The following is a 25,093-nucleotide window of genomic DNA, read 5'->3' on the forward strand; positions in this document are numbered from 1 at the left end:
TGTGCTGGCAAACTTGCCTGTCATAGCACTACAGTTTCTGCCACACGGGTCACCAAAGTAATCCCTTTCCAGGACTCCAGGGTGCTCCTAAGTCTTCGTCCTCCTTAGTTCCCCCATGCAGAGCCACCCACTTCAGGGAGCTCTGCTCTCTGTTCTCTTAGTTCTGTCTTCCTTTTTCTTTCGTGATGAAACCTGACCCTTGACTCTGTGTGTTCTAGACTTCTGCCCTTCACCCTTATGGCAACCTCTACTCCTTGAAACTGTCTATCAGTACCCCTAGCTTCCATTACACATAATGTTACATTAGTACATCCACATACGTTTTATTAACATTTATTGTGCTTCTCGTGAATTCCAGACTTGCATATCTGATGGCCAATTGGTGTTTGTAACCCTTTGGTATTCTGATAAAGCCTAAGGGCCTCTTTCAGAAAAGCTTTTTCATGCATGAAATAAAACACAGGACTACAAGGAAAGCCAGTTAAATGCAGATGTGGTTGTCACATATTATGAAATCTTCCCTGACTGCACTTCTTCCCACGAAAGGTGCTCCTGTGCTTATTCACGCTCTGCTACTGGCTGCCTTGTGTCTCTCCAGTTAGGACCTCAGCTGACGCATCTGGCTCCTCCCCTCCTTCTCCAGTGTTTCAGTCTGCATCGCCACTTCTTGTCCGCCTGTCCAATTCACTTCTACCTGGGCATTGGGGTGTAGTGGACTAATGTGATATTAGTTCATCAGGGATCTGTGCAGTCTTGGCTCTTAAGGCTCCATCTGGGTGGTCACAGTGAACTCACAGAGGAACGACGGGATATTTTAAATTTCCAAAGGAAACAGAAATACTTAATAACTGTCAGAGAGCCTTGCAGAGTCTAACCCAAGCCAGTTCAGTCAGTGTGAGGCCACACTGCTTTCCTGCCCACATGAAGCTGGGATTTTGGCTGTTGCTATGATGAAAAGCAAGGATCATCTGAACATCATGGAACAGAAATGAAGGTGGTGATGCTTAATCTGATGCCAAGTTTGAGAAGTTGTGCAGTGCCCCATAGGTGCAGACTGCAGTCAGCACTGGTTATTTAAGAATAAAGCAAAATATTTCAATCTGTGTGTTTTTCTCGTGCATCCTAAGGACATAAATGCCTGTGGTTGGCTGATGACTAAATATAGAGCTAATGTGTGTTAAAAGAGAGAGAGAGAGAGAGAGAGAGAGAGAGAGAGAGAGAGAGAAGGATTAATATCCAGATTATTAAAGTACTTAAAAAATAAACACCAAAAAACCCCCAATCAGTAGGCAAAGAAACTAAAAAGACACTTCTCAACAGAAGAAATAAAAACAGACAACAAATATGAAAAAAGTTCAACATTTTTTTGGCAATCAGTGAAATTCAAATCAAAACTTCATTGAGATTTCATTCTGACTCCAGTTAGAATGGCAATCATCAAGAATACAAAAAAAAGAATACAAATAATAATTGCTGATGAGAATGTGGGGAAAGGGAACTCTTAAACACTGTTCATGGAATTGCAAATTAGTACAACCATTGCAAAAATCAGTATGGATCTTCCTCCAAAGATTACAGATATAACCACTATGTGACCCAACTATACCAGTCATCAGTATTTATCCAAAAGTATTAAAGTTTCAACATACTACATACCCATGTTTCTAGCAGCACGATTCACAATAGCCAAGTTATGGAACCAGTCCAATTGTCCATCAACATATGAGTGAATAAAGAAAATTTGATATAAATGTGGTATATATACACAAGGAAGTTTTAATCCATAAGGAAGAATAAAATTATGTCATTTTCAGGAAAAAGGATGAAACCAGATAACATCATGTTAAGCAAAATAAGCCAGACTCAGAAAGCCAAGGGTCAGAAATTTTCTCTCATATATGGAAACTGGAAAGAAAATAGGGGGAAAATGGAACTCATGAAAAGATGAGGGAGACTTTATGGTAGAGGAAGTGGATCAGTGAGAGGGAGGAGCAAGGGAAAGGAGAAGTACTGAGGAGTAAAATTGATCAAATTACATTATGTGCATACAGGCTATGTCACAATGAATCCCACTAGTATGTATAATCATAATTCATCAATAAAAAAGGAAGAGAATAGGCAACAAGGAAAAAATCAAAAGTTAAAAAAATGTTGGTGAGGTTGTGGAGCAAAGGGAATTCTGTTGGTGGGAATGTAAATTAGTACATCCATTATGGTAAACAGTATGAAGAGTCCTGAAAATAATAAAAATAAAACCAATATGTGATCCAGAAATCCTTCTTTGGCTAATATAACTAAAGGAAATGAAATCAGCACCTAGTAAAAATGTCTGCACTCCTGTGTTCACTGCATTGTTATTCATAATAACCTATGTATAGAACTAACTTAAGTATCCATCAATAAATGCATGCATAAAGAAACTATGATCACAGTTTTTTACTTGATCATCAATCTATATGTTGATAAGATGCATATCATATATATGAATGTGAATACAATTAGATATGATATATAATATAAATGAATATTATTATGACCAATACAAGAATGAGATCTTGCCATTTGCCACAACATAGATGAAACTCAAGAACATTATGCTAAGTGAAATAAACCAAACCCACAGACAAGAAATATTGCATGACCTCACTTATATGTTTAATAAAATAATTCAAATATTTCAGATTTAGAGAACAAAACAGTAGTTACCAGGGTGGTGGGTGAGGAATGGAAATGAGATGTCAGAGGATACAAAGCAGCAGATACGCAGGATGAACAAGGGTAGGGAACTAATGTACAATGTCAGGACTATAGGTAAGAAAATTGTACTGTACTGAGATTCTTGCAATAAGATTTTAGTAATTTTTACCACAAAACCAAAAACAGAAAAAAGTAAAGATATGAGATAATGGATTTGTTCATTTGTTTTACTTGGATAACCTTTTTTCATATATATGTATGTATGTGCATATATGTATATCTCCCATAACATCATCATATGTTATACCTTAAATATACAGAATTAAATTCATTTTCTAAAGAAGGACATTACTCTAGCTAGGCTTGACTTAAGTAAAATCCCTTGAAAGAGGGTGTGGGCTCTCCCTAAGTTAAGATATTCTCCTTTCAACCTAGATAAAATAAAAACCACATTGGAGGAGCCCAAATAGAAAGTTGATCTCTGTAATAACTAAAATTTAAGGCCAACAACCAGGAAGAAAACAAATTCCTCAGTCTCCAACTGCAGGGAGATGAATTCTGCCAACCCTGAAGAATATTGGATGTAGTCTTTTCCCAGCTGAGCCTGTAATGAGACTGCAACCCAATTAAATCCTGAAGTAGAGAACCCTAGAAAGGCATTTACACACTTCTGACCTGTAGGAACTGTTATAAACTGCTAAGTTTACACTAATCAGTTATACAGAATAGAAAATTAATACAAAGACTAAAGCATAATTTGTGCAAAGGATGCCACTCAGAGGAGACATTCTAAACTCCTCAGCTCCTGGGTCCAGTTCAAGGATAAATTTATTAGACCTATCCTTCTACTCTTCACATAGACTTTTCCACTTCTAAGCAGAATGCTCAAGACTATTGACAAGCAGCCAGATAATAGTATCAGATGTCAGAAAACAATTCTACCAAAGATATAATATAAACCTTATCAGACCGCCAAAAATACCCCAAGGGATCTTACTCCTAGAAAAATAATATAAACCCAAATCTCGAAATATTGAAGGAAACATAGAAACCCAATACAGTATGAAATTACCAACCTTCTAAGGTATGGTAGCATATTAAACAGGGAGAAACGCAATGCGACATGAATGGATGCACTATAACTGATTGAAGGGACCTAGTCTAAATCAGTGAGGGCTTTAGCTAAATCTTGGTGGTTCCTCTATTTCAGTCAATATCCTCTAGCCAACGACTGCTAGAAATATACCAATAGTTGAATAGTTTGGGTTTATTTCTAGGTGTAGCAAAGGAGAGTACATATGGAGAACTGTGAGGCATCTCAGTAAGGGTCTGTCAGAAAGGACATATGGAATTTGAGGTTGCGTTAGAAGGCCTTTGCTCTAGATTGGATGTTCTCAGGAAGTGAGGTGTCCATTACTTCTATGATTGGATGTCTTAGCACATCATATCCAGAAGGAAAGAATACATGAGTAAGACTAAAGATGCAATCACAGTGAATCTTGCCATCATGTACATCCACATGATACTAATTAACAAACAAACAAAACTAAGTCAACAGCAGAAAGATCAGTAGAACAGATGAGAGAGGAGAGGAAGATAAAGTATTGGGGACCAAATGAGAACAAATTATATTCCTTGCCTTTATAATTATGTCAAAATGAATCATAATGTTGTATATATGTGTGTGTGTGTGTGTGTATCTCTAAAAAGAACCGATATAAAATTAAAATTAAAAACTCTAGTGATTCATGAGTGAACAATTCTTTAGTATTCTCTTACTTGAATCTCAAAGATCTCCTTAATATGATGACCCTCTATTTTTTATTTTCCTCTCTGGCCACAATCCTTAAGGTACACTGTGTCTCTAACAAACTGGGTTATCACTATCCTCAAACACATTAGACTTTTTTGTCTCCCAGCCTTTGTGTGAATCAATTCATCTTCCTAGAAATTCCTTCTCTCTTCTGCCGGTTAAAATGCTAGCCATCTTTCTGCCAGGTGTGAAAGTGCACGGCTGCAAACAAGTAGGCATTTGGTTAATATTGATTCCTTGCCAGGTGTGATGGGGCAGGCCTATAATCCCAGTGGCTCAGGAGGCTGAGGCAGAAGGATTGCAAGTTCAAAGCCAGCCTCAGCAACTTAGCAAGGCCCTAAGCAATTTAGTGAGACCCTGTCTCAAAATTAAAAATTAAAAAAAAAAATTCTACCCATCTTTCTGTTAAGACTCTTTCCAAATTCCACCTCTTTTGTGATGCCCTATTTCATTTTTCTTACCTTGCTGAATGGGAACTTTCCATCCTCAAATGTTCAGAACATTTGAGAATTTATAATGTTTGGCAACTTAGCTCTGTCTACTTCTCTTAGCTGTTCTGCCCCCTCACATTAAATGGCAAGTACATGTCCTATATATTATAGAGGTTTAGTAATATGGCACTAGGAATATTTTGTTTTCATTTCAGGATTAAAGAGGAAGCTGAAAATACAAAATGTTTGGAAATCTTTGCATCTAGTAAGGATTCTTTTACTTGTAATAATAAAGTAAATGCTCACCTATCTTGTAATCATTCCAAATTTAAGGAATACATTTGGTGTGAATTGAACTAAAAGGTAGATGTCTGAGCTCCTGAAATGTTTTTTTTTTAATTTTATGATACTTGTCTATTTTCTAATCAAATTATCTTGAACTTGTTTTTACATTTTTAAAGTAACTGCCTTGCTGCTATTCACCAGAAGTTTCCTCTATCTGTCTAGGGGAAAGCCCAAGTGATAAGTAAGCTGGGCTCCAGTTCCGGCTTTGCTATAAAATACAGATAATAATCCTTGCCTCAGAGGGATTTTTGCAAGCACCAAAATACATGTAAAATAAATGGTTTTGAAACATAAAAAGAAAAACAAGACACTGAAGTCAGGTGTTGTTAGATATTTCACTGAACTTCAATGAAAATATTAGATCATTATAACCCATGAAAGGTCATACTTAAGTCACATAAAATTATTCTTTTTCTTCCTTGGTTGAAGAAGAATGTATAGATCCCAGAACAGTTGATCTGATCGAGTCATCTTAGCAACCAAAAGATAATAAACAAGAATAAACAATTCAATTGCTAAGTGATGAACCTGCCAAAAATCAGTCTGGCTTATAAACCTGGATCCAGCTTTATTCCAAGTGTTTTCCCTTGCTCTTTGCTTTTCAGACTAATGATATTTTAGAGTATACAGAAACAGGAAGCCAGTAATGCTTTTGCTGAAGTCATCCTTGGTCCTTTTCCTTGATCAGATCTCTTACAGCTGTGGGGTAACTTATACCAGATTCTCATGGGGGAAAAATGCTTACTGATTCAAGAAGTTACCATAGAATTTGGCAGTTTCACATTGTTTTTCAATAATTCAACCATTTATTTCATCACACTGATGTGAATTAAACGTGATGCACAAAATATGGAGATTTTCACATTTATCCAGAATCCTTGAAAGTCACAGAAAGGGCAAGGATGCTATCACTTTGCAATGGTTATATATGCAAGTTTTGAGAAGGTACTAAAAAACTATTTGAGTCAAGTAAGTTTGCTAATGCTCAGAAATTCAGTGTATCTCAAAGCAGCAACCATCATAAATATATAATCTATCCAGATCCCAGAATAGAAGTTTTATCCAGTCACATTCTTTTTTTTTTTTTATTTGTTATTGCCCCTTGAATTTTTTTTTATTGTAAACAAATGGGATACATGTTGTCCAGTCACATTCTTAATAAAAGATCATCACTGTTATCTTCCAAAGCCCTCAACAAAATTTTATCTACACTCCAAGAAAAGTTGAATTTAATGGAAATTTTTAAAAAATAGGTAAAATACCAGATCTCCAAAGATTACATTGATAATATCTAGTGTTCTGAGTATGTAGGGAATCAGCTCTTCTCAGATTACGTTTTGAAGAGCATTTAGACAATATCTAGAAACATTTAAAATGTATATATCCATTGAACCCCAAATTCTACTCATATAAAATGCTCACTCGAGTGTTCATGAGTCCAGGAAAGAGTAGATATTCAACAAGATAATCTTTAATCGTTGTGAAATTATTCTAGGATAAATGCTGCTACCATAAATCATAACAGCATGTAAACTCTTTGGAATCTAATTCAATAAAACAATAAATATACTACAGCAAATATTTGATGACCTGTTCATCTATTAATGTATTTGAACCTAGCAACTATCTGATCATATGGGAAGACTTAAAAATAGTCTTCCTTTTTCCTTTGCCCTGATTTACTGAAGAAAGAGATGTACAGAAAGTTCAGATTTGTCCAAGATCACATAGTAAATTTAATGTCAGGCATAGGTTCCTTCTTGGTCTACCTTCCACATCACATCCTTTCACTTTGTAAACTGGTCTGGAGAGTCCCACAAATAGGATCAAATACATATAAGAAAGCCAGAAAAGAACACTAACAGTGAATATTTTATCACCTGAGAAATTTATTATAGACTAAGTGTTCTCAAATCTGTTTCTCCAGCCAAGAGCTCTTCCCTAAACTTTGAATTCATATCCCACAAATACCTGCTGAATTTATCTACCTGAATGTCTCACACATACTCAAATTCAATATATCCAACACTGAATTTAACATCATCTCCCCAAATCCTCTTCTCTCCCTATGTTCAATGACACTACCATACATATGATTGCTCACATCAGAAACCTAAATGCTATTCTTGATTACTCTCTTCCTTTTAGCTCTAAAACCAAATAAAGTTTTCGTGATTATGTCTTCAAAAGGTATCTTAAATTTATTCACTTTTCCTTATGTCTTCTAATACCACTCTGTTTTAGGTCAGCATCACTCAGCCTGGAATATGACATCTTGACTTCCTCCAGAGAAAATCCAACACACAAGTATCATTCTTTCACTCTCTTCTGACCCTTAAATGGTTCCCAGTTACTTAAAAGATAAATTCACTGTTCTTAACGTGGTTTGAATGGGTCCATGTGGTTGAGACCTATATCACCTATTCAGTTTCATCTCTTACTAATTACTCTCTCATATTCCCATCTACAGTTATAATAGGGACCGACCTTCTGGATCTTAGAGTGAGTTATGCATTTCTCTATGTTCCTTGGGCCACTTGAATTTTCCTTAAGAGAGCACTTTGACTATTTTGCAAATACTTGTTCTTTCTCTGTGTTCACTACTAGAATGTACAGTTGAATAAGAAACAGGAATCATAGCTGCCTTGGTATACTTATCACCCTAGCCTGATATGTTATAGATACTTCACAAATAGTTGCTGGCTGAATCAATATGTGAACTTCGTAGAATCAGTAGCTATGAAACTTGCATGGTTTTCCAATTCAAGGCCTTGTTAACACTTTTATTCATTATTTCTTCAAAAAAAGTGACCTAAAAAAATAGGTACCCTCCCCCCACCTTTGTTTTAAATCTAGCAGGTTTGAGTTGTGGTGTAACAGTTCAGTTTAAGGATGGAAAGACTCTGATTTAAAAAAATGCATTTCACAGAAATTGTAAGTTCAAAGGAAACTGTTAATTTTTGAGAAATCAACTGGAAGATTTACTTCAGATAAATACAAACTGCCTCTGCCTTACCTTTGATTTGGGCCAGAGAGCCTTTGTGAACTTCTTTCTGAATTTGTTGTGCCTTAGGGACTGCACTAGAAAAAAACAGTCCTTCTTTTCCCAGGGTGTCCCATCTTTCTATCATTTTCTCATAACACCACTTCATTCAGATAAGCTACCCTAATCTTTGATCAAGAAAATGCTGTGTATCTCTAAAGACAAGTCACCTTTGGCTAAGAGCCAGGTCTTTCTTTGTAGCGAAGCATTAGAGACACATAGTTAGGCAATCATCTAGGCAGTATGAGGGAATGTATTTTATCAGTTTTGACAGATATGGAAACAACTTATCTAAAAGTCAGTTGTGCATAAATTTTTATTTCTGTTTTCTCTTTAAATGAATAGCTTTACCAGAAACTGCATAGATACTAACTTTGCATGCATGTGCATGTGCATGTGTGCATGCACACACACACACACACACACACACACACACACACACTCACAAATATATTACTGAAAATCATGAAAAAGGAGCATGGATAAGCATGGATAAACCTTGATCCTGACTGCAACTTTGGACAAATTACTTAACCTCTTTGAGACTCAGTTTCTTCATGAAATGAAGCTTAAAATATAAATACTTATTTTAAAAGCTTATGAAATTTAAATAACACAAACTATGTACATGGTGTATAGTGGATGGTCAATAGATCATCATCATCATCATCCAATTACGTATTTCAGAAATCTTAAAGTTGTCTTTAATGCTTCCATCTTCCTCATTCCTCACCATACCAAAGCTACCTCCATTCTGTTTTCCTTTTTTCAAAATGTCCCTCAGATTCATCTTTTCCTCTATTTTCACCGTTATAATCTATTTTCAGCCCATCTTTCATGTCTCCTTCAGCAGTCTCTTAAGAGTTTGTCTACCCTCCAATGCCACCAAATGTAGTTCTGATAAAGTTACTCCACTGCTTAAATCTATTCAGTGGCTCCCCATTTGCTACTAAATCAGATCCAAATTTTCTAAGCTGACCTTTAATTTTCCTTTATTTTTTAACCTTTAATTTTCTTCATACTCTGACTCTGTCCTAACTTTCCCATTTCATCCTAACCTACTTTTCCCTAGCCACACTGAAGAAATCAGTTGCCAAACATGTCTTTGGTCATTTGTTCAAAGGACATAGAGTAAGAGCTCAACATTTAATTCAGATAAAGAGAAAGTAGTCTGATCCATAGAGCTGTGTTTTACAAGGAAGTAAATTAGAGTTTCTTCAAATGCAATAAACTAGAAAATACCTTTGGAAGTTTAATATTATAAACTTTTGGGTTTCATGTGTCCCCTCAATTTTGAGTGCTCCTGTCCCTATTTTCCATTATTTCTACTTTGAGCTTGTCTAAACCTCATAATTAAAGATCCAGAACAAAATCATCTCCTGTGTGAGGTTTTCCTAAAATTTTTAGAATAATTAAATAATTAATCCTAAACAACTTAGTTAATACTTTGCAGGTTTCTCTAAGAATGTTTTGTATGCTAGCTCATATATATATATGAGCTCATATACATATATATATAGCTTCCTAGACCATGAATTTATTGAGAGCAGAAATCATGTGGAGTCCAAACAAAAATCTAGAGTTGATGTGTTTGTAATACCAGTAGATACAGACTCCTTGCCACTCAGGTATGCATGTGTAAGACATGTACAAATAAACTGAAATGTACAATAACTGTTGTTTGGCTGAACAAGAAAAGTATTTGTGCATGAAATTTGCAGGAAAAGGAATCAAAAGTCTGTAGTACTATATCATCCTTAGAAAACAAAAAGTACCCTGAAAAATCCTTCATGGAATTTGGCTGAAGATTGCCTATTTCCCACACCATATGCTGTACCCTCACATGACCCCTGGTAGGGCTTCATGATGATGCACAAGAATATGGTATCCTCAAGTGGGTAGTTTTGGGGCTTGAATTCTGGACTGAATGGAACTTAATTTATCTTATTTTCTCTGAATCTTTCCATCACAGACAAAAATTCTCTACCACCTCCAAATAGGCCATAAATACTTGGTTTAAGAAAACAATAGGATTTATATACCAAGGTATATATACCGAGGAGTAGGATAGCTGGGTTGGTATATATACAAAGGATTTAAAATAAGCATACTACAGTGATACAGCAACAACAATGTTTACAACAGCTCAATTCACAATAGCTAAGATATGGAACCAACCTACATGCCCTTCAATTGATGAACAGATAAAGAAAATGTAGCATATATGCACAATGGAATATTACTCACCCCTAAAGAAGAATGAAATTATGGCATTTTCTGGTAAATGGACACAACTGGAGAATAGCATGCCAAGTGAAACAAGCCAATCCCAAGAAACCAAAGGCAGAAAGTTCTCTCTAATATGTGGATGCTAATACACAGCAAGCAAGAGGAAGATTAGAAGTTCACTGGACTAGACAAAGGGGAATGAAGAGAAGACAGGGGTGTAAGAAAAGGAAAGACAGTGGAATGGATCCAGAATAATAATTCTCCTATGTACATATTTGAATATATCAGAGTGAATCTCACCATCATGTATATCCACAAGAATGGGGTCTTAATTAGAATAAGATATATTCCATGCTTGTATAATTATATCAAAATGAATTCTACTGTGATGTATAACTTAAAAGAACCAATAAAAAAGCAAACAATAGGATTCCTAAGACATTTTGTCTTTCCATATTGGTCTAGAAACTTACGTCTTCTTTTTTAGGTCACTTATTATAAGCTGGTCCACTAACCTCAAAGGTTAGACTGAGAAAACCTACAAGCTGAAGGGCAATCAATTCTTTGCTGTTATGAATCAGTAACTGGAAATTGGAGAAGTAGTTCATAGGAAAATGGAGAAGCATTTCACAAGTTTTTCTTATAGTACTGAACTCTAAGTAGATTGTCCCCAGAGCTAAGCCTTTGGGTGCTTTCCAAAGTGTAAATAAAGCTTAGGACAGTGCAGGGGAGTTCCTCAGCATGGTCTCCAGACAGAAAAGGCTGCCTAATGACAGTCAGGTGCTGAGCTATGCAGTGAGAGAGATCAGTTCTCCAAGAGCATAAAAGCCAAGTAGACCTTCCAATGCTAACATGAAGTGGGTTGGGGTGAGTCAGAAGGAGGCCATCAAATTATCCTCAACATCTAAGGTAGACCAAAGAAAGGGATTTCAGGACAAAGTGTTGCTAGGTAGCACTCACAAAAAAAGATCAAAAAATGTGTTTTGCTTTCATGATGGGGTTTTATACTGTAATTAGTTGGGATCAATTGTTTTCTGAATAACAGAGTTGGATGGCTGAGGTCTCATGTGCTCTAGAAAGTGAGATACACTAAGTTATATTACTAGACCATAGAATTTTTGTCCTCATGGACAATTTGTCAGGATCATCACTGTGGTAGCAGAAACTTTTACAATGATCTGCACATAGGCCTTTTTAAGATCTACTAGATATATATCCTTACTTCTAGTGCCCATAAAAAAATTCTGAAATGATCACTTTTTCCAGGCTCCATCTTTGAAACCAAAACCCCATGAAACATGGCAGAGATTTTTCTGACCTTGCCTCAGTTGCACAAAAATAATCAGTCTATGAGTCCTAAGACTAAGACTCCATGTGGAAAACTTTCTGTCACTGTGTAAGCTAACTTGATTATGTAGGAGAGTACATAAAGTTCAGCACATATTTTGTGACAGTATAATTCTACTCACTCACTGAGTCCAGGAAACTCATACCTTCTCTTTCATCAGAAGCCTCAACCTAATGATATGTTTATTCCAAAGAGGGGGCAGGGAGAGAGAGAGACTGAAACAAGTACTTAAACTATTTCCTTTCCCTGATTTCATGACTAGACATACTGGTAACCTAGTTCCTTCACTTCTTGATCTTGATCTTGAGAGCTAATCACATTGCGACTAAGAAAGGAGACCCTAAATGTAAACTCACCCTTTATGTGTTTATGGAGAAAATAAAGGAAAACTAAAGAAAAAGGTAGGGTTTCAACATAAGGTCTTTACCTTGCTCCTTGAATTGTGGCTAATAACACATATTAGGTTTACAAAAATTATGTCATTTGAAATTAAGGAGACGTGTCCTTTTCTTCACTGTTCCCAGTGTTCATTCATTTATCCAGCTCCTTTTGCTCCTTGATTTACTTAATTAACTCTGATATAATGATCTTAATATTTATAGCATATATATTACTGAGAATTTTAATATACTAAAAACAAATTGATCTTTCCAAAAGAAGCATGGATGAAAGAAGACATGGGGCAGTACAAGTGATGTTAAATAAGTGTGGACATTTATGTAGTTTGGGGAAAACAATGAATCAAATATTCTCATTGACTACAGTAGTTTCACCAATTATAACAATGAACAGCAAGGTTTGCTTTCAGACCTAAATAGGAAGGGGGATCTAGAATGTCAGCTTAATTTTAGACTGTACCCAAAAGGTAATGAAGAGTCCTTGAAGGATTGTGAGCAGAGGATGGCTTAAGAGTGACAGTGTGAGAGGAAGAAAAGAACATCATAAAAGCAGGGAAATATGAAATGGTTGAGATAAAGATTAAGGAAATCATTGCAATAATCCAAGCAAGAGGCAATAGCAGAATTAAATAGATTAGTGACAGTGGGAATGAATTAGAGTAGACAGAAAATTAAGCATGAAAGATATCATAACAGGACCTGTGTCTTGAGATGCTTCCACTTTTCTAACCATAATCATAATGATCAGTGGTTCCTCATATCTGAGGACCATAATTCCCTAGGGCTCAGCTAACATTAACATAGTGTCATACAGAAAGAATCTTGGGTGGAAATTAACTTCGAATTAACTGGAAGAAGGTGGAAAACCCCTCGTTTCTTTGGGTAACTTTGAGACTGTGTGAGTAAGAGTTTTGGTTATTAACAACAACAAAACGAACTAAATTTCTAATTAGGGACTTTCTGTTTAATTTTTGGTATGTGCTGGGGAGAGTCTCTAGCTTAAGTTTTCAAACTCCTTTTGGACAGAGAAATAAGAACACAATCATTAGAATACCATGTGACATGGACGCATCCAAACGTATGGCTTGATACACGAAGTAACACATAAGAGGTCTATTAAGATGTTTCTCAGTATATGTGGTCCTTTCAAAGTGATATATGAGAGAGAGAGAGAGAAATTTATCCTAAAGAATTGACTCACATTATTGTGGAGGCTCCCTAAGGCCAAAATATGCAGCATGTTGGAGACCTAAGAGTTACAATTTTAATCCAAAGGCAGTCTGGTGGCAGAATTCTGTTTTGCTCAGGGAAGGTCAATTTTTTGATATATTCATCAACTATTTGGGTAAGGCCTACCCAAATTATGGAAGATAATCTCCTTTACCCACAGTCCATCAACTTAAATGTTAATGTCATCCAGGAAAAAAAAAAACACCTTCACAAGAATATTCAGAACAGTGTTTGACCAAATATCTGGGCACTGTGGCTCAGCCAAATTGACACATAAAATTAACCACTGCAAATATGCTTCCATTTATATCAAAGGTACAGAATAGACAAAACCGTAGAGCCAGAAAGTAAACTGGTGGTTTCCTAGGTCTGGAGGGTATGGTAGGAATTGAGAAGTGATATTTCTGCTAATGGGTTTGGGGTTTCACTTAGGGTTGTTTGTGATTCATAATTCTGTGAATATGCTAAAATACCATTGGATTATACACTTTCAATAGGTGATTTATATGGTATATAATTTATAAGTCAATAAAGATGTTATAAAAAGTAAAGCAAAGCATACAAGATCACCATACGACCTTGCTTTTTGACACATAGTATTTCTGATCAATTTATTTACCTCTTGAGAAGTTCACATTCTGAGGCCTCATTTGTTTCCATTTTTGTAATTTAAAGAAAAATCATCAGCCTTAAACTGCCTATTTTTTTTTTTTGTACCAGGGATTGAATCCAGGGTTGCTTAGCCACTGAGCCACAACCCCAGCCCTTCTCATTTTTTATTTTGAGACAGGGTCTCGCTAAGTTGCTTAGGGCTTCACTAAATTGCTGAGGCTGGCTTTGAACTTCCGATCCTCTTGCCTCAGCCTCCCAAGCCACTGGGTTTACAGGCCTGTGTCACCATGCCCCGCTCAAACAGCCCCTTAAAAGAAGGCTTTTTAAACATATGATAGTAATAGTGGTAATAGTAGTAGTATCAGGTTTAGCTAACATTTATTTTACACTCTCTATGTGCAAAGCATGATGCCCAGTATATTCACTTCAATTTATTCAATTCTCAAAATATTCCTATGAGTTTGACATTATAATTACTATTTCCAGATTACAAATGAGCACACTGAGACACCTTGAAGTTAAGTAAATTGTCCGTTAACACAGAGCTAAAAATGGAGCAGAGACAAGACCCAAAATGAGGTCAATTTGATTCCAAAAGCTACATTCTTATACAATGTATTCAGATGCCTCCCACCATTTTTTGGCTTTTAATACTTTATAAAAATATTTTAATTGTAGATGAACATAATACCATTATTTTATTTATTCATTTTTATATGGTGCTGAGGATCAAACCCAGTGCCTCAAACAAGCTAGGCAAGTGCTCTACCACTGAGCCACAACCATAGTTCAGCTGCTGATACTTTTAACAGGAAGTATGGACAAAAAAATTATTAAAACTCATATAACTTTTATCCTGTCAATTAAAAAAAAAAACTTTTTCCAACTCATATACTTTACTATCTTTGAGCCCTACATCAAAATTGCACTCCTCCAAAAAGAATTCCATGATCATTTTCTATAGCTCTTTTATTTCATCTTTCCCTGATATCTAAAAACACACTTTCATCTTATTTATTCCATAAGGTTTTGTATTTTTATAAATTATTCATGTATGTGACTGTTTTTAAATATTTACTGAGGTCCTACTGTACATAAAAGTACTTTCCTGAATTCTGCAAGCAAATCTTACAAGAAAATAAAACAAAGCATTTCCATGCTCTAGATGCATAGAAAGAAAGTGTAGAGAGGCACATTTGCAAATTTTTTTACTGTGGATTGAATGCAGAGACATTTTTCCACTGAGTTACATTCCTAGTTTATTATTATTACTATTATTATTATTATTAAGACAAGTTCTCACTAAGTTGCTGAGGCTAGTTTCAAACTTGTAATCTTCCTATCTCAACCTCCCAAGTCATTGGAATTACAGGTGTGTGCCGCCATGCCTGGCCATATTTGCATTTTTATATAAAAATGTAATAAGACTACAAACTAGAATATACTTACTTGCCCATAGTTACAGGCCGTAGTTCCTAAAGGAATCTAGAGTACTCTAATAACCAGGAAAGCCTCCCTAGATGAGTTGTAAATGATCTATGTCCTGAAAAGTAGACATGATTTACAGCATAAAGAAGGTGAGAGACCATTCTAGGCTTGAGGAGAAGGCTAATGATCTATGGCTGAGATATATTCAAAGAATATTTCCATAAAAGTATAGCAGAAGTGGAAAAATATATCTTTTTTGTATCATCTGAAGATCAGTTTAAATTTAAAATGCAGTAATGTCAGATCATGAGGAGCTTTGAGTATTACACTAAATAGTATAGACTAGATTACTGTAGGTAAGATATTTAAAATCATTTTAGGTCTCACCACTTCATATTTAAAAATGTACTTCAAACACATTTATCTATTTATAAATCCTATCCACATACTACTATACTAATGTATTATATATATATATATTAGAAACATGCAGAGCTGAAAATGTGAATGATATATAATAAATAATATGAAAGTTCTAATATGTATTCAGCCCTCTCCAGTACGTTGCCTCACATATTCCCTGGAAAGCATATTTTCCATATTGATAACACTGCTATAAGAGATAGGGAGAGTATTCCTGAGAGAATTGACATCACCAATTATGCAAGATTACTATTCAGACAAGCAGGGAGGAGGAGTGTGCATTCATCCAGGCATGAGTAATAATAAGGTCATGAATTGGGGTGATGGTAGTTGGAATGGAGAGGAAAAGATAAATGTGAAGGACGAAAGAAGAATTGACAGGATTTGGGGGTAATAAGAAAATTGTTAAAATGAGAACTATAGAAATATTTTCTAGCCTGAAACAGAAGCCCTGGAGGAATACCACGTCTTTAGGAGAGAGGACTCCTTCTGAAGGGAAAACAAGTCCCACATGGAAAAGAATGATCTGGAACCCTTACCTTCCACTATGTTGTAATCAGCTTTTTCAGTGCCATAAACACTGACAAGAACAATTTTAGAGGAGAAAAAGTTTATTTTGGAGCTCATAGTTTTAGAGGTCTCAATTCATAGACAACTGGCTGCATTCCTCTGGGCTTGAGATGATGCAGAATATCATGGTAGAAGAGTGTAGTGGAGGAAAATAGCTCAAGACATAACAATCAGAAAGCAGAGATACAGCTCCACTCAATCCAATGACCCACTTCCTCCAGCCACACCTTATCTGCCTTTAGTTACCAGTCAATCCCTATCAGGGGATTAATGCACTGATTAAGTTAAGGTTATCATAACCCAATATTTTTACCTCTAAACCTAGCATTGTCTCATACATGATCTTTTGGGGGACACTTCATATCTAAACCATAACACACCATATGCAAAAAAAATCTCAAAATGGATCAAAGACCTACATATAAGAACTAAAAACGATGAAACTCTAAGAAGAAAACCAAAGACTTCATGATGTTGGACAAATATTGTATGCTTCTACTTATATGACATACCTAGAACAGTTGAATTTGTGGAAACATAAAGTAGAATGGTGGTTCACAGGGTCTGGGGCAAGGAGGAATGGGGAGTTAGTGCTTAATAAGATCAGAGTTTCAGTGTGGAATGATGAAAAGTTCTGGAGATGGAGAGTAGTGATGGTTACACAAAAATGTGCATATACTTAATGACACTGAACTGTACCCCTAAAAATGGTTATAAAGGTAGACTTTATGTATATTTTATGGAATCCAAATTTAAAATCAATATTGTCAACTATATATCATCACTTATCTTTTGGTTGAATTGTTAGGCCCACTAGAACAAATCCTACCTTGACTGAACCTGTCTTTGAAAACTCCTAACTAAATTGCACTCATAGTAAATCATCTCTAATGGTTTTCTACTTTCTCTTCTATGACAGTTTCAATTATTCAGAGTGTACTTCATTACATATTTAATTATCTGCAATTCAATAATCTCTATGGGCACATTTTGAGCACTCCCTATTTCTCTGAGGTGAGATAATATTTTTAATGGGCCCATTTTCTACAAGGTGGTTGGGTGGGAAACTTCAGCACTTTTCTTCTGCAACAGCCTACAAAGTTACAGCAATCATTTGGTGAGGGCACCCATATTATGGGGGTAATCTGATTTACTCAAAATCTACTGATTTAAATATTAATGTTATTCAAACACCTTCACAGAAATGTCCAAAATAATCTTGAACAAATGTTTGTGTTCTATGGACTTGTTAAATTGGCACATAAAACTAACCATCGCAAACCAGGAATGGTAATCCATGCCTGTTATCCCAGGAATTTGAGAAACTGAGACAGGAGGATCACAAGTTGAAAGCCATTCTTAGCATTTTAGTGAAACCCTAAGCACCTGAGGGAGACCCTGTCTCAAAATAAAAAATATAAAGGCTGGAGATGTGGCTGCTCAGTGGTTAAGTGCCCCTGTGTTCAATCCCTGGTAGCAAAAAACAAACAAATAACTAACCATTGCAGGTGGATAGATGATGTAACCAAAAAAATCAGATCAAGGGTTTTTTTTAGAATAATAGCTAAATATCCAACCATACTCCAATTCATAATCCTAGTGATTATCTGTGCTGATTAGCAATATAATTTTAGACAAGTCACAGTATTTGTCTGCTCTCAATCCATCTCTATGTGAAATGGAAAACCCCAACATCTCTGCCATCTTGGGCATATAATCAGTGTATATATAAAACCTCAGTTTAGTCCTGAATATCATCAGTGTTCCTCCTCCTCCTCCTTCTCCTCTTCCTTGTCCTTCTCCTCCTCCTCCTCCTCCTCTTCCTCCTGCTCTGGTACTGGGGATTGAACTCAGGGGTGCGCAACCACTGAGCCACATCCCCAGCCCTTTTTTGTATATTATTTAGAGACAGGGTCTCACTGAATTGCTTAGCACCTTGCTAAGTTGCTGAGCCTGGATTTGAACTTGAGATCCTCCTGTCTCAGCCTCCCAAGCCACTTGGATTAGATGCATGTGCAACTGCACTGCACTAATGTTCCTCTATTCTGAAGAGAGTTAGATTTCAAGATGTTGTTCAGCATTCTAGGATGTACAGTAAGAAAGACTCCACAGAACTTGTTACTGGTCCTCAGTGACTCATTATTCTTCCTATAGTGGGGGATTTCCTGGTTTGACATGAGACTAATAGAGTGGTCAAGCCAACATTGAAAAAGAGAAAAGCAAGCTCTGTGGCTCCCTTGGAGTTCAACCAGAAGATCCATGAATGCAGAGAGTGATGAATCTCTCTGTGTTAGAGGACCAGTAAGCCTTCATGTAAAACTTGCTTAGGCCCAACAAGAGATCTTTTTTATGAGTCTTCTTTGGCACTGGAAAATTCACTAAAGTTGGAGATCTGTGTCCTATTCTGGATGGAGCAAGATCACAGGAGCATGACATTAGAAAGTCCTGTGAAAGCATCCCAGCTTACCTTCTTCATTTTAGCTCAACCTCCAACAAGTTCGTGGATAGCACATTTTCCCAGAAGTTGAACCACAATAACTTGGTCTCTTTGACATTTAGAATCACCTGAATTACTCCCAAGAAACTAGAATCCAATATGAAACAGTTTTCCATGTATTAAATATCACCAGAGATTTTTTAAACTATTTTATTAACAACTGGGGCTTCAAAACAACTTGCCCTACTCCCTCCCCCACTGACACACACATCTCAAGTTAATGCAGTGTTTTCAAAAGAAAAACAAACCAGAATAACAGTACCTAGTATAACTGGTTTGAACAGGAGAAGTAGGTTTCTAATTTGAGGCAACTTCAAATGAGTCCTACTTTTTCAAACTGGTTGTCATCTTTTGTGACATTCTACCATTGGGCTTTATTGCTTCTCATTAAATAACTGCTGTACTTGTAAATTTTTGGGGTGACAAATAAATCCTTATGAATCATTATCCCTTCTTTCCTCTGCTCCTTCATTTTTCATTCTGTGGACTCTTTATTTTTTTTCCTTCTGTCTTCAAATAGGCTCAGGGCTCCTTTATCGAAAATAAACTAACAAACTAGTAACAAAATCTCTGCTAGAATTTTCACATTTTTGGCCAGTTTCTCACCTTCTTTCTCAGTCAGATTCATAGAATTCAAGGTTCACATCATTTTTATTCCCTAAACGCCCCCTTTCCTTTATAACTTATGCATCCTGGCATGTTCCCCACAATTCTACCCAATTTCCAACTTATTCTCTCCAAAGGCTCTAATAACTTTCCTTCACCATAGTCTATGCTCTTGAATCTGCTCTCATTTTTCTCCCTTTTTTTATTTATAGCACTCTTGACATAATTCATTGGTTCAATAAACACATTCAGTGCACATTATATGCCAGACAATTCTCTTCTCTCCCTGAAAGATCTTTTATTTTCATCCCTCCCTCAATTTCTTTCTTGCTTCTTTTTGTTCTTATTCTCCTACTCACTCTTCCTTCTCCTTCTCCTTCCCTTCTCTCCCATTGCCTTCCCTTCCTCTGTCTCTGCAAACTGAGCCACTACACCAAATATGTATGTGTTTCTACTTACATATGTGAAAAAAATATCTACTTAGAAGTCCAGTCATCAACTTTATGAAGAATCAGTATTCTTTTCTCCAGCCATAAAGCTGAACCTTTAATTTCTGTACTCACATTTCTGTCCTCAAAAACCCATACTTTCCTCTATTCCTCAAGTTCAAAACCTGTTTTTTTTTTATTCTTTCCTTCTTTCATCCCCTACAACCAGCATGAAGACCCAATATCTTCTAGTTCCCTCTTGTGAATTGCCTTTTGAATTTGCCTTTTGTTCTCCCTTTCTCCCTTGTCACTGCTTCTTCAGTTCCTTAGTCTTTCCTTTCTACACCTGAAATACTTGTAGAAAACTTTTGGCTGTCCTCCCTGACTTCAGGCATTGACTGCTGCAATTCTTAAATATCAATTGCTGTCTGATGGATTTTCTCTACATTTACCTTTCACCAGGTCTTTTCTTCGTTGAGGTGCCTGTAATGACTTCTTATCACCTGTCACATCAAGTCCCAATTCTCTTGGCCTGCCTGCCTTAGCCTGTCTTTACAAGAATGCCTCAAACTATCCCACCAATCTATCATATTCCCTTCCCATATTTCTACCCAATAACTGCCATTCTTTATATGCAGCCTCATCTCACTGCTATGGACACATACCATGTTCATTTTCTTTGAATCTTTGTCCATATTCTTTCTTCAGCCTAAAATATCCACTGTATTCCTATCTGCCCATCTGCATATTCCTTCATGCAAACTATCATAAGAACAATACTAAGTCCTGCATCCTCTGGACAAACATCACTGCCTTCCATAATCTCTTTTCTATATTTATTTTGTGTGCAATGTGTTTCCCTATAATTCTCTAGCTTGGCTCTGTCTCTGACTTGCACTTCCAAGGAAAGCATCTCAAAATACTTGTTGACTCATATCTTTGAGCAACTAGTACAGGGCCTGGGACACAGAAAGTGCTCATAAGTATTTCTTGGGTAACTTGAAAAATTCTTAATACAGAGCTGAATACAGAATTTGCTCTGTTAAAAGACTTAGACACTCAGTCAAAACTAACAGTATGCCAAAGAAAAACCAGATCATTAAATTCGAGCTCTTCTTCTTATATAAATTTGAATGATTTGCAGTACCTAGTACACCAAATATAGTCAGAATTCATAAATGACTGTTGGGATTTTTTGGGGGTGGGTAATGAGCATCAAACGCAGGGCCTCATGCATGCTAAGAAAGCACTCTAGCACTTAACTACTTCATCAATGACTCTGGTTTTTTTGTTGTTTTTAAGAACAACTATACAGAAGTATAATTGGTGTACAAAAAAACCTGTACATATTTAATGCATACAATTTAATGAGTGTGGACATGTATATATCTGTGATAACATCAACACAATCAAGGTAATAAAGATATCCATCACATCTAGAAGTTTTCATCTGTCCCTTTGTAGTATGTGTGAGTATGTGTGTGTAAGAACACTTAACATGTGACCCACTGTTTTAAGAGATTTTTAATTTGCTGTATCATATTGATAGCTATAGGTGTTATGTTGCACAACAAATATCTAGCTTGTAAAAATCTTGCAAAATTGAAGTTTCATAGGCATTGGACAGCATCTCCCATTTCCCTTCCCTCTAGTCCCTAGCATCTGCCATCCTATTCTCCCCTTTTATAACTAACAATTTTAGTTATCTCATGAGTGGAATCATGCAGTGTTTGTCTTTCTGTGCCAGTCCTATCCATTCATAATATCCTCTAGGTTAATTCATCCTTTCACAAATGGTAGGTTTTCCTTCTTTTTAAAGGCTAAATAATATTCCATTATGCATATATGCCACATTTTCTATACCCATTCATCTGTCCATGAACATTTGAGTTGTTCCATATTTTGACTTTTGAGTAAAAATTGGAGTAAAGATAATTGGAGTAAAGATAATTGGAGTAAATTGGAGTAAAGATAATTCTTGAAGATCCTGGTTTCAAGTCCATTGGATAAACACATAAAAATGATATTTCTGGATCACATAGTAGTCATATTCTAATTTTTTGAGGAACCCCCATAGCGTTTCCCACAGTGGCTACACCATTTTACATTCATATCAACAGTGTACAAGAGTCTGTTTTTCTATATCCTCACCAAAGTTTGTGTTTTGCTAATAGCCATACTGATATATATATAAAGTGATATCTCATTATAATTTTAATTTTCATTTCCCTGATGAATATTGATAATAAATATACTTTTATATACCTAGTGGCAATTTGTGTCTTCTTTGGAGAAATGTGTATTCAAGTCATTTGCCTATTTTTCAATCAGGTTACTTGTTTTATTGCAGCATAGTATATATATATATATATATGTGTGTATATATATATATATATATATATATATATATATCACAGTTTAACTCCTAACCAGATCAATAGTTTGCAAATATTTTCTCCCATTCTTTAGGTTGCCTTTTCACTCTTTTAATGTAACACTGGATCCAAATAAAAAGACAATCAAAACCTTATGAGTTTCTTTACTGTACTAAATTGTGCTCACTCCATGAAGTTATTTTGCATTTGTTAAAATGTGTTTTTGACTTCCTGTTCTCAATTCATTTACTTGGTTCACTTTCTCCAACTGTCTCCTGCGTGTTCCCATTGCCAGTACAGGTAGAATAAGTAACATCTATTAGAGAAGAAGATGATTTGAAGAGGCTTCTTGGGTCAAAGATATGTCTCCCACCAATATTAAAGTCATCTGAAATTGCACCCATTAAACATTCATTCATTTGGCACTTAAAAGGCTTTTGGTTTTCTTGGAGATACTGAAACTGGGATTATCTGAAAATATTTTCCTCTAATAATCAGAAATTAAGTGAGGCACTCTGAGTAGGATTGGTTTCTGGGAAAAATGAGACACAGGATTCATGAGAAGGAAAATACCCATGGAGAAGAAAGGTAAGCAAATACTGTACAATCTGAAATATAATCTGTCCAACTCTGTCCTTACCCTTTCATAAATATACTTGCTTGTATTTTTTTTCTATTTTAAAACAAATTTCTTCATAGTTCTTCCTTACAGCCTCTCTTCTATATTCTTTGTGTACACTAGGTGGCAGTGTAATAATAGAAGAAGAAAAGGCAGAATCCAGACTGAAAAGAACTATACAGAAATCACATCTTCGAAACTCTTTGTTAACAAGTGAAAAATCTGAAGCTCTGTTAGGAAGGTGATCTGCCCAAAGTCACAAACTAGTTAGTGCCAGTGCCTAGTCAGTTATTCACCCATGCTCTTCTAATCCCCCTCCTCTTGAGTCACTCAACTCCTCTGTTTTTCTAGTCCACACTCAAGGTCTCACTACCTTCCCCAGTCGGCCCAATTCCCTTTCCTGCCCACACAGCTAGACCCTCCTCCTTTTACCCTTCTGTTCCACATTCTCTTCTCAGCAACCTGCACTGTGACTACCTAAATTATTGCTGGAGAAAATCACCTAAGAGCATACTGATTTTTTCCTTTGAAAATAAACTGTTCAAATTTACTGTGACACTTGGCGCTAACCAGGAATCCTGTTGGTGTCTAGTGTAACTTGCCCTTTTCCTTTTTCATTCTGGGAATCGACAATGATACCCCAAATCCACAAACCCGCTGTTTTCTGCAGAAAATTCTGACCTCATATTTCACAGAGAAAAATAAAGCTATCGTGAAAGAACATTTCACCCTATACACCTCTATTTATAACCATACTACCTCACCTCCTTTCTGCCAGTCGCTAAGATATAGCTCTCCTACTATTCACAGATAATCCCTCAGTTAAGCTTTTTTCTCTCCCCTCAGATCTCACTAGAAATTGGAACTGATTTCATCCATATGCTTCATTTTGCCTTCAGTCTTTCATTCCCTCCTATTTTCTACCCTGTGGCATATAAACACAATCAACTTTCTTTACCATCAACTTCCTTTACCATTTTTCCTCTCCCAATGTAATCTTAACAGACCATAAAACACATGGAATATTTACAATGTGCCAAACACCTTTTTAAGTTATTTACAGAACCTCACTCATTTAATCTTCACAACATCGTAAGTAATTGCCTACATTTATTACTATTTTGCAGATGAGAAGAGGGAGGCACAAAGAAGTGAAGTACCTTGCCCAACTAGTAAGTAGATAGCAAAATTTGTTTTTAACTCTAGACTGTCCAGAGTCCAGAATTTATGCCAATAATCACTATTCTTTATTGCCAAGATCATCCCATGTCTACTTTTCTTTCTTCTTCATTTGTTCACATTTGTTCTTCAATTGTTTCACAAGAACAATTTATTTCCACTTCCTCTGTTTTCATTCTGTTCTTTGATTGCTAACTCACTATAATTAGAGTCGCTTCTCTATCACTCCACCAAAACTGTTCTGGTAAGTCATTGCTAAATCCATCAGATATTTCCCTTTTCTTATTCATTTCGACCTCTCTTTTGCATTCAATATTATTAACCATTTCCTTCGTAGATATCTGCCCTTCCTTTATTTCCATAAGACTTTTTTCAAATTTCGTTTCTACTTCTCTGGTTTCTTTCAGTCTCCTTTAATTTTTTTCTCTCTGTACCCATAACTTAAACATCAACAATCAACATTGTCTGATGCATCCATCAGTGTGCTTTCAATTTCTAGAATCCAGAAGTCATGAATTATCTAATTTCTACCATTAACCAACTTTTATACCCTGAGAAAATCAGTATATCTTGTCAGAGTAATGTGAGAAATAAATTACATAATGAATGCAGAGTATTTATCAGAGTGTCTGACATATAATGAGTACTCAAAGAATATTAGTTTTATTTTTATTCTTGTCATAATCATCATCATCACCATCACAATTACTCTCTCATTTATAGTCATGGGTTCTACTAACTTCTCTATGCTGATCATTTCCGTAAGAATAGCTTTTACCCTGGAATTCCAGGACTATAATTTTGTATCTGATTGTCCCATGC

At 35.9% G+C, this 25,093-nt stretch overlaps 2 protein-coding genes across 2 annotated transcripts in view; both read right to left on the reverse strand.

Moving 5' to 3' along the window:
* Positions 1-25,093, reverse strand: part of LOC306650772 (putative P2Y purinoceptor 10) — a 195,225-nt gene that overhangs the window by 158,948 nt on the left and 11,184 nt on the right. The gene's annotated exons all lie outside the window — the stretch shown is intronic.
* LOC306650769 (putative P2Y purinoceptor 10) overlaps positions 1-25,093 on the reverse strand; it is a 127,893-nt gene that overhangs the window by 91,581 nt on the left and 11,219 nt on the right. The window lies entirely within an intron of this gene.

This window comes from Sciurus vulgaris (assembly GCF_902686455.1).
Source record: "Sciurus vulgaris genome assembly, chromosome: X".
In the NCBI taxonomy this organism is placed as follows: domain Eukaryota; kingdom Metazoa; phylum Chordata; class Mammalia; order Rodentia; family Sciuridae; genus Sciurus; species Sciurus vulgaris.